Consider the following 11,405-nt stretch of genomic DNA (forward strand, 5'->3'; position numbering starts at 1 on the left):
GCCGCGGGCGGAGGATGCCGGTCCCACGCGTGCTGTCTCTTTTCCTTCAGGGGAACCCTCTCGGGCCCGCTGTCCCACCGGCCGCCCGTCGCGGCACGACCCCCAGTGAGTGCCCACACACCTCGGCTGCCCTCCTTGGCCATCTCGTTGCGACTGGGAGCGGCCTTCGTGCCACCGCAGGCGGGCTTTTACACGTTGAAAAACGAGACATGCAGAACTAAAACTGTTCATTTTTTACCGCCTTACCCACCGGGAGCCTCAGCGAGGCCTGGCATCTCCTTGCATCGTATTTACGGCTGAAAACAGAGAAAACTCCCCATGCCAGAAGAGCCTGCAATGCCAAAGGTGCGTGCACCTCCACCTGCCCGCTCCTCTGCCTCTTTGCAGCCCTCACCCCAGCCTCTCCCTGCTGCCTGTCCTGCCTCTCTGCCGTGAAGGCAGGTGAGGGGGAACTTTGAGCTGAACGGGGCCCGTCTGCAATTGCAAAGGCTGGCAGGGTCTCAGAGGGAGCTGGTGCCATCAGCACTGCCATACGCCTGGAGACTGTCAAGCCTGTAAAGATTATTTAATTATTAATTTTAAGTTAGCTTTCTCTAACCAACCCTGTAGAGTGACAACTCGAGGTATATGTGATTGCTGTAGTGATCATAGGAAAAGCCTAACTTACCCTTTTAGATTTATTTTGTCATAATGTGGGACTGGCTGGTCCAGGATGGGATGAGATTTTTTCTTTTCCCCGAAGGGATACATTCTTTCCTGGACATGGAGCTTGGACCTAGGACAGAACGACAGCTGTGTTCTGCCAATTCTTTTTCCTGCCTACCCAAACTCCACTAGTCTACTGCACAGGACTGCCAACACTTTATCAACATGCTTTGCTGTGGGCATGGCACAAGGAGACCCAGATTTTGCACCAGCATATTGCACAACAGTGTACAAAAAGTATCAACTCTGAATTTTGATTTGAAAAAATAAAATGAATGGGGTTTTCCATCTGTATTAAAAATAGCTTTGCTAGGGAAAAATCCTCTGCTCTTTTTTCTTGCTGTCTCTAAGTTGATTTTGAAAGGCCAGTACAGGTTGGAGCAGCAGCATAGTCTTTCCATTTGTAAAACTTGCTGGCATGAAACTTCTCCCTGCCCCCATCTTGGTCCTAGTTATATCCCTGAGCATTGCTCGTCTGTGCAGATGGCAAAACCTCCTGTTGATTCCCTGATGCTCGCCTCTTCAATGGATGGATGGGCTCAGTTTATTCCAAAGTGAATATAAAACCCTGGGGTTTCCTGAGCAAAGTTACAGTTTTCATTTTGTAGGTGGTTTTGGTGACACGGAGTCAGAGACAATCCCATCCCACAGGATTCCTGTGGAAGACACACAGGTTCCTCGTTTAGTTCAGTTGGAAGTTTTCTACTGACTGCTCTGCAAAATTTTCAAAGACTGCGTCAGGATAGATCAGCCTGGCTTGCTGAATGCTCTTACAGCAAAGCACTGACAAAAATCAGAAGGTGTGGAATGAACCCAACCCCAGGCTCCTCTTTCAGGTTTATTTCCTGGTTCAGATGGGTAGCCATTGGAGCGATGGCCACTGGAGAAGCTCTCAAAGTAGAAATGCCTGATTTAGTTTTAGTGACAACACTCCAAGAGTAGCTGAGCATTTGGGCTCAGCTATTGATGCAGCTAGAGCTGGGGACCCTGGGCACCATGTTAATAACAAGATTTCTATTAATTGTTTTTAAAAATATAGGTATCTGTTTGCAACATCATCACCACATGAGGAAATCTCACAGATGCCAACAGAGACTCCATGAAGGGCAAAATCCTGGCCCCACCAAATCCATGCCCAAGTCTCGTAATTAACCTAGATACTACAGGTGCTGATAACCCTGTGCAGGACTACTTCATATCAGCGACACAGACAAGGCATTTTTTCCTGTGGTTACCCACTAACTCTAAGGCAGGTATTTTTCCTAATGAAATCAGTTCTAACATTTCTTTGTTCTTTGATCAGATGATCTGAATTACTCTGTGCCTACATCTATGCTAACCACTGCTGTTTTAAACCTCAGCCTAAGTTCCTTCAAAATTTAGCCACAAGTACATGCATTTCCCTTCTTCTGTTGTTTGCTTCCAGTGATGCAAGCTTCATTATTCTTTCATTTCTTCCTCCTTCCTCCCACTCATATATTTGAGGCTTTCTTACATGCTTTGTAGCTCTACTTCCCACCTCCTCCTCATTTAGATCCTTCCAAAAGAAAAGAGTGTTTTAGAAGACCCACATTTGCAAGGGAAAAATATTAATAGTGGAAATTTTCTCAGAGATGCATTCTTCCTATGCCTGCAAGTGCATCTTGTCTCTCTGTATCAATCCAAGCAGTGTTAACTCTCCCATGTAGACACTGCTTTGTTATCTCTATCTGCCAGATTAAATTAATGGAGATGAAATTCTCACCTCTCTCCAAACTGGGGAGAATTTATGATTTATGCTGTAGAAGTTTTCTGATGTCCACATCAGTCCATTTTATCTAATTTTCCTTGGAGTTTTTCATTAAGCCTTGTTCTTCTGGAGAGTCTGTAAATCGAAGCTGTCCAGCTAACAACGCCTGGGTTATTTCTGTCTCTTGGCCTGAGTTTGCAGCCCCAGGGCACAGGTGACTCTTCTCCTACCTCAGGAGAAAATGTCTCTGCTGCCTTCTCTCTGCTGCCAGCACAATGTGGTGCTTGCTCCAGGGTCAAACAGAGGAGAGGCCTTTTGCCACATGGAACCCTCTTGGGAAAGACTCCAGTCTCACAGGGGAGGCAGCTCAAAAGGAGCTTGACTGCATCAACTGAGTAGCTCTAAGTCCGTCTATAAAACCTCTCGTGTCTCTTCAAGGTCTTGCTGTAGCAAGATGTGATTATTTATCAAGGAGTGGAGCTAGGTGTTGCATGGGATGTTAACACTGCTCCTGTGTGTGCCCTGCCCCACAACTCCATTGTGTTATGTTGATACCCATTCCCTTTTTACTTCCAAAATAGTTTATCAAGACTGGGATGTGTGGGGAACTCCCAGGACAGGTAGTGTGGTTAATGGGGGCCACATGAAATTGAGCATAACTGTGGTAGGAGGTTGGTCACCATACAACTGCTCCTTTGTTACTTCCAAAATGTCATTTTATAGCTGTGCTGTTTACCCTGTTTGTTTCTGGAACTTGTTTGGTCCCTTCATTTGAGCACAAAGATTGAAATGCCAGCGCTTTAAGCTAGATCATGTTTCCAAGGTCAGGACTCAGTGACTTTTTTCTACTTACCCATTTACCATTCGTATCTGACATTGCAAAACCAGAAGGCAAATAAATAAAAAATTCACCTAACTTTTCAGGTATATCTAGTATACCTGCCCCAGGTTGCCTCAGGTTTTTTGCGTGTCTGATTTGAGGTATGATTTCCATAGGATAAACCTGTGCGGTTCCAGGTCAATTTGCTGTTGTGTCTCAGATGCACAGGGCACACAACCCAGACTCTGCACTGGAACACTCCCATTGCCAGTGCTGTACACCCCATCACTCTACCACATAAGGCTGAACCCCATCAAAGTAAAGAAATACAGGGAGATTACAGTAATGGCATTCCTTCTTTCATGCTGCTGAATCAAGTCCCACTCACATTCCCCTTGGCAGACCTTTTATGGTCACATAGGGGTACTTAATTATGCACATATATGTGTTCTTGCACTACTTTAGTAACAGTGTAAGAATCACTTCAGCAACAGATTTAATTTTATGATCCAAAAGGAAAAAACTCAGGTTCTCTAGTGTGATTGTGAAACTGGATTTTTCCACTCTTCCTTATTTTATTTTTGTTAATACCACCTTTAAACTTTGAATTATCCTGCAGGTATTAAGGCTCATTAGCTTTGTTTCAGCTTGTGCTTTGTGTTAATGGGACAGCTTTTTTGTAACAAATATGAATCACTTGAATGCTAAGGCTTAAATGTTCAATAAAAGTCATTAGTAGAACTATATGTAAGGGCTTATAAGAAAGATGATGGTGTTCTTATGGTTACTGCTATATCTCTGGTTGCCAGTGGTCTTTCTGATTTGCCTTCTGCTTGTAGCAGGCCTTGAGCTTTTAACTTTCCATGCATGGGATAATCTGATTCCCACATACTATACCAAACTCAAGCTCCAGCCTACATACACTATGCGTGTTCCAAGCTCACACACATACCTGAGAAGAGAGACCTTCAGCCTTCCCGCACGACCCAAACATTTTTGAAACAGAAGAGCCACTTAACCAATGCAATAAAGCATATTGGTTAAAAAATATTTCACATGCACTTTTTCTTGTAGTCTTGCCAACGTCTACTAAATTAAACATCTACAGATCTGAGCACTTTCAACCCTTTTTGGAATCTTGCTCGCAAAAACTTCTGTTTAACTGGTCCTCTGTAAATTCTCTGGGGTCTTTCATGTCTTGCTTTGCAGGCACCCACATTTCTCCCAGGAAATCTCTCCAGTGAGCCTAACGGGCCCAGCCAAAACATCACAGTGAGGAGCACTTGCTTTGTTTCCCAAGTGTTTCCTCAAAAATGTATGCCTGGATCCATCTTCTCTCTCCTGGGTACACGTCTTGACAGTCCAGCTGTTGAAGTAGTTCAATGTATGCACACAATAAACATGTCAACACATCACATTCATAAATTATTACAGGCAATGCCAAATCTGCCACAAAGATTTTTCAACTTGAAGCTGTAGAAGAGGATCTCCAGTGGCAGAAATGCTGAAAGATTGACTGAAAAATAAGGTTATCTGTTAATCTCATGTAACCAGGATCCAAGACAGCATATGCTTATGGTTAGTGGGAAAAAAAACCCTGATGAGTATTGAGAAGCAGAATTTAGAATAATGTAAAACCACCAGAAAACATTTATGAAGCTGTTCTGCTACTTCCAAAGTTAGTCCTAGCTGTCTCTCTGAAGGAATCATTAGGAAGCATGGTAGTTTTCAATGCTTTGTAAAATTAGTTTTCCTTTTCAATTCTTTGATCAGTCATCCTGGAATTTACACAGTAGTTACAGGTTGTTACTTTGGTTGCAACCACAAATATTCAATCAGTTTTTCTGGCTGTTCTAGGTCTCTCCTGAGATGAAGGGATGCTCACTATGCTTCCTCATTCACATTAGCATCTGCTTCCCAGGCCTTTTCCCTTCTCCGTGGTTCTCCCTCTTCTCATCCTTCTCAGTATGGCACCCTCCATGCTGCCCTCCCACCATGCTGCTGAGCACAGGCAGTTGCACTTCCCTACGTCTGACTTGGGCAGGGTTAAGGATTTTGCTCCCTGATGTAGCTCTGCTCTGCCTCTGAAGTGATGCTGCTGAACAATTTTCATGCCCTGTGTGACAGCACCAGTCTCCTTCAGCAAAAGGTAACCCTGCTCAGCACAGACCACTTCCTTAGGTGGTTCAAGCAAATATTTAACATAGAGATGGATTAAAAATACAGAGCATCCCAGTTTGCTGTGGCTGAGGAACAGTCAGAAAGTGCTACAATGCTGCTCCAAGTGGCTTCTGCAACTGTCCTGACAGATCTCCCAGTGCTCTTTGCCAGCTCAGCAAATTCAGCCACTCCATCCCCAAATCTGCTTCAGAGGCTTTGGGCTGCCACAGTGCCTCAGACCTGGGTAGAACAGTACATGCATTAAAGTCAAAATCAGACTATTAATCTCTTAATCTCTATTACTTTGGTATTTGTCAAAATCTGGGGCTTTACCTGCCATGATGGCTATTCCTGACAGCTTCCCAAGACATGGCTTGGGCAAATGATGTCAATTTTAGATCTTCTGGTGCCCAGGGCTGTGGAGGAACAGCTTCAGGTCTTCTCTGGTGTTGTGCTAATTTGCTGTGTGCCACTGAAGCTAAGCATTCATCCTGCAAGCCTGTGATTTGAAATTCCCATGTAACTTTATCTGGCTTTGAGTTTCCCAGGTAAGTCGATCTGCCTCCTTCCAGTGTTTTTAGCAAGGCCCCATACACTGGCCTTCACTGCAGCTCTCACCAATCAGCCATTTTAATTATGGCAGATATTTTTTCACAGCATCTTAGTTATTTCACTGGCTTTCAAGTTCTGAGATGAGTGGCATCTAATTATCTGGGTCTCTTTTTTTCCTCTGCTTCTGACAGTGTCTTGTCTTTCATGTATCTAAAGGGTAAATGAACAGGAAAGAGATTTTTACCTCTGTTCTATTAGTTCAATATGCCAGCCACACATTCAATACTTTTTAGGTATTGATACCTGTATCAAAATGGACGAACTGCAAGTAAACAACATGGTGGCAACAAACAATAAAATACAGTGTGGACTTGTGGGTTCATCATTTTTGTCTTGAGGTTTGATTCAGGTTAAATCCTCCCTCTCATTGCCTGCAACAATTCCTGTCCTACTCACACCCCAGTAGCTCTGGCTATGCAAGAGCTGCTCCATTTTGTCTTCACCTTGTTTTTTCTCAAGAGGGAAAGCTCATAGATATTAGCCCCTGTACCTGTTACAAGCAACAGGGCTGGAGTATTGTACAGCAAAAACAAAATCTCCACATTTTGTTGGGATGAATCAAAAATAGTGATCAAATTATCTTGTAAACTAGCTTTATGTGCATAAATAATAATAGTCATAATAACACAGTTAATCAGGAAACAGAACTTCTTCTGCCATTTTTTTGCTTTTCTTGCTTAAATGTTTATGCTGCAAGGGTAGCCCATCTGGTTTAAATTGTAGGATGGAAATCACAAGACCTACCCACCATTCCCTGACTTGTAATCCTGGAAAAGACTGGAAGTAGTTTGGTGACATAATGTTTCCCTGCCTCCTTTAGAAATAAATCTCCAGCTTCAGAGTAGATTGCAGCAGGCAATAAAGTAATTTTAAGACATAGACCCAAGGTACAAAATGGGCAGCTGTTTCAGGTTCCTAGGAAGTCAATGGTTGGCATTCATGCTGAGGTTCAGGCTATTGTAAATTAAGTAGGAATTAGCTGTGCATTCAAGCCCAAACTTGGACACCACACCCCATGAAGTTCAGCAGACACCTGGATGTCTGGATGTGGTCTCCAAGCATTTTGCCCTAGAGTAGAGGTGTTAAGAGTGTGGTTTCTTCCATAGTCTGCTGAACACAAATGCAAATGAATGCTCTGTGTGCGGCTATCGCAGAATTATTTGTTGCACGGTGTTGTGTTGTGATGGTCTTGGTACCATTAATGTACTACCTCTCAACATTCATGCAGTGAAACATTATTGTCTCCATTTCACAGGTGAGGCAGGAAGATGCAAAAAGACTCAGTCACACAGAGAGTCTTAATTCATCTGGGAGTTGAGTCCTCAACGAGTGCTGCAACAACAGAGCCAGTGGTTTCCTTGCTGAATTCGGTGTGACAGGCTGCTATTGATATCTGATACCTAAGTAGCACTCTCCTTGCAGAGTTCCCAAATCCCTTCACAAAGGGGGCTGAACAGCCTTCTTCCCAATTTGCAGGTGGAAAAAGGAAAACACAAACAAATTGCTATGAAGGCGTCTTACCCACTGCAATGAATTCCTGAGTCAAGAGAAGGACCAGGTTTGTGAAATGCTTTGAGATAGCTGGGTAGGAGATTTACCAAATTTTAAGGCATGACTGAATAGAGTTGCTGTTTGTTCATAAACTGTTACAGGATGCTATGTCTAATCACACTGGAAACTTAAGAAATACCCATGTGTCCTTGGTTGGTCAGCAGCAGGATGGCTTGGACGTGCCAGGATGACAAAGCTCTGTATGCTGGCTTGTTTCAACCACTCTGGATAGACCCATTCACGTGGAACTGATAAGGGCTTTGAAGCTATCTGCCTGACTTATATAGGGTGTGGAGCAAGTTGTCATTTAGCCTCTTTCAGATAACTGGTTTGGCCACTGGTTTTCATTACTAAGTAACCATCAAGATAAACAGAGATTTATTGCTTTTAAGGCAATGAGGCAAGTGATGCACACTTCACATGCCAAAGCAGACACTGATAGTTCTTCCAGTAACACCTGGGGTTTTTATTAGTGGATAGGACTGAAACAGAGCTGGAGATTTGAGCTCCTGCCTGCTTTAAGAGAGCATATCCAGAGGCAGGAACATCACAGCTCGGATCTTTCTCTACAGTGGGTTGGTCATCTCAGAATGTGGGACACAGTTTTTCCCTCTTCTGCCATTAATATATATCTGTACTGATGCCACTGACGCCACACATGTCCTTATCACTCCAGAGATATCAATGTCCCTGTGCTTGGGGTTGGGGAAGGAGCACACCCTTGGAACGTGTGGGAAGGGACTGTGGGGCTGGTGGTGGCTCTTGCACTGTGCGACTGCAGGCAGAGAGTGGAGGCTGGGGTGGCAAAGGGCTGGTAGGGTCCTGACTGTGGAGCATCCACTCCTCTGTGTCTGCAACCAAACATGGGGGATAATAACATATTTCAATGTTTTCCCTCACAGAGTACAACTCTCAGGAGCAAGTGGGACCATTGTTTAGACTAGACAAGATAACACTACAGTAAAATATTTGAAATAACAGAGGAAAATACAAATGCTGCTGTAGACGGGAGGCCACAGCCTGTGGACTCCAGACAGCAGGTCCTGGCACTTATTTACCCGTGAAATTTTGGTTCTGTATCTTTTCTGTCACTACTGGGAAATGAGGTTATGACCTTAGACTTGGGAGGCACAGTCTCTGCTGCAGACTCTCTGAGACTTTGGGGTGGATGTATGGGCTCTTGCTGGTTCAGTCTTCTGTGAAATGGGGATAACAGTTCTTCCTTACTTCACACAGCCTCTGCAGAGATAAACATTAACAAGTGTGAAGCCCTCAGCTACCAAAGTGATGAAGTCCACTTAAGGGCAGTAAATTGAGCAGAAGGCACAGTGTTGTGTAAGGATGCTGGTTAGCCTGCATTGCTGTGGAGTTCAGCAGACACCTGCTGCTCACTGGCTCTGACATAGAGTGTGGTTGCCACTTTCTCCAATACCAGGATTATGGCCTCAAGTCACCAGAAACTCCACAGCTCCCCAGAACATCTGGTGCCTGGCATCAGCTGTCTAAAGGTTTTACCCCCAAGCCCCTCTTTCCTGTATGCTCAGGTTTTGCAGGAGCAGGTGTGGAGGCTGCAGGCAGCATCTCCAAGCCTACTGTACCATTGGGTCTCTCATGTGTCTACTGAGAAACAGTTGTGCAAATAACTTCAGGGTTTTTACAGTATTTGTTCAGAATACCCGGGTTTATTGTTGTGGGAACTACAACTATGATTTTCCTGACTTTGCTGCAGACAAAAATCTCTGCACAGATAACATGGTCCAGGTGAGAGAGGGACAGGGCTGTGGAGTTGGTGAGAGCATTGGGCATGATCAGGAGGTTGGTGCTGTGAGCCTGCTGAAGCTAGAATTGGACTTAGATGATCTTTCAAAAGAAGATGCACATGATATTTTGCCCAGCAAGCATGCCTTCCAGCCATGCAGTCCTCTGCTCTCAAGTGTTGCTTCCTGCCTCACTTCTCCTGCAGGAACACAGTTGTCTCAGAGGCTCATCCTCACCAGGAAGGTGGATTACAGCAAGATCTTTTGCTTTTGACAGTAACCAAAGATGGAAGAACCACCACTGGGCAAAAATATTCAGCTACATTTTCCTGGAAATGTCTGTTCCTGGAAAATGCAATGTGTTGAATAACACTGCAGCTCTATACTGAAATACGAAGGACTTGGCCTAAAAATCCTTTTAAAAAGTGCCTGCTAGCTAGTGCAGGCTGGGTTGCTTCAGGTAAAAATCAGAAATGCAGCAAAATTCTTATTCTTCAGAAAGGTGTTTTCTGACTAGGGTAGTCCAGGAGTCAGGGGCCCAGGGGAAATCAGGCTCAGGGAAAGCACCCTGCCTGCACAGCTCTGGAGGTGCTGCTCGTGCTATGGTGAGTGATGGCTCTTGTCCATCTGTGTGCTGCACTTCACTGTGCTATTGAGGACAGGACATCACTGGGGAAAACACCGCTCCTGCACTGTTACACACGTGTGCAAAGTACATGTGGTTCTGCTGTGGTTTTAATTCACTTACTGTGCATTAGAATGTCTGAGGATGGCTATACTGGAGGATATACCAGCGTTGTGCTTGCCAGAGGGAGAAACTGAACAGCACTCAAGGATGCACAGAGATAGGAAACAGCAAAGAGTTCAAGGCTCTGCACTTCTCACTGAACTTCCTTCTCTGGACAGTGTTACAGCTCCACAAACACAGCTCCTCAGGCTTCCCCATCCAAGAAGTGTCCTCTGTGCGACTTGCTTGCATCAGAATTAGCAGTTTAAAATATTCAGATATGCCTCCCACCTTTTTTTTTCTCTTTTCCACTGATCCTAGAAATACAGATAACGTCCCTCTGCAGGCAGGCTTATCAGGCAGGAGTGTTTGGGTGAGCTGTGAAAAGCAGCACATTCACTAGTTGTTAGAAAAATCCCCTAATGCTTGCATAGCATTGTTCCGAGGTGTGTAAAGACACACACATATGTTATGGCTCATTATGGGAAACGCACCAAAAAGAGCAGTTACACACAGACACTGCATTTAAAGCCATTTGCTGCAGGATTTTCAAGGAAAAATTGAAAGGGAAATTTACTCAGAGAGAGCAGGCTTTGCTTTGAAAACAGGCTTGCTGAGCTCAGCCTAAGCAATTTGGGATCAAGGTCTCAATTCTCTGCAGGAGGGACCTCAGGCTCTTGTCCTGTAAGAGATTCAGGGATTACAGAAGGGCAGCACAGCAGAGGAAGGCAATACTCTGACATGACCTGCTGCCAGTGGCCCAACAGCTATTTCAGCCAGGGGCTCTGCCCAGCCTGTCCCTGCCCTGGCTTGGGGGTCTGAGCAGGTGTTTTGGGGCCCATCCCCAGCTCAGTCCCTGCCCAAGGCTCTGCCGGGAGAAATGCTCAGGCTTTGCCCCAGCTCAGGCTGTCAAGGCCACTTGACCCTGGCAGCAAAGGTCCCCTGCTTGCTCTACCATGTCTCCAACACCTGGAAAGGGGAGGTGACATCAGGAAAAATGGTGCCACAGGCAAAGGAGCAGGGAAACAGCTGCAACCTGAGGACATGATTGTCAATTCCATTTCTTCCCTGCTCCATGTCCTGCCAAGTAATGAAATGAAGGGGACATAGGAACGACAAAGAAATCTGAATGATGTCTCCACCACATCCCAAAGATACTAAAAGTCTGGAAGAAACCTCCTGGGAGGTTAAATCAGCAAGCCATTACGAAAACTATAAAGGGAGAAGACTTTCCTCAGGAAGCAGAAAACACAGGGTCCTCAGATGGATCAAACAATCAAAACCACTCATTTGCCTTTTTTTCTTCAAGTCAAGAATGAAGCAGTGCTTATGAAATATTTTTTA

At 44.8% G+C, this 11,405-nt stretch overlaps 1 long non-coding RNA gene across 1 annotated transcript in view; it reads left to right on the forward strand.

Annotated features, from left to right (window-relative positions):
- Positions 1–6,527, forward strand: part of LOC108445388 — a 9,506-nt gene extending 2,979 nt beyond the window's left edge. Inside the window, exons 2-3 of the long non-coding RNA XR_001860215.1 lie at positions 51–345; positions 1,745–6,527. This is a non-coding gene — a long non-coding RNA (uncharacterized LOC108445388). The remainder of the gene's footprint in view (positions 1–50; positions 346–1,744) is intronic.
- The last annotated feature ends 4,878 nt before the right edge of the window (positions 6,528–11,405 follow it).

This window comes from Corvus brachyrhynchos, unplaced genomic scaffold, assembly GCF_000691975.1.
Source record: "Corvus brachyrhynchos isolate BGI_N302 unplaced genomic scaffold, ASM69197v1 scaffold1, whole genome shotgun sequence".
NCBI lineage: Eukaryota > Metazoa > Chordata > Aves > Passeriformes > Corvidae > Corvus > Corvus brachyrhynchos.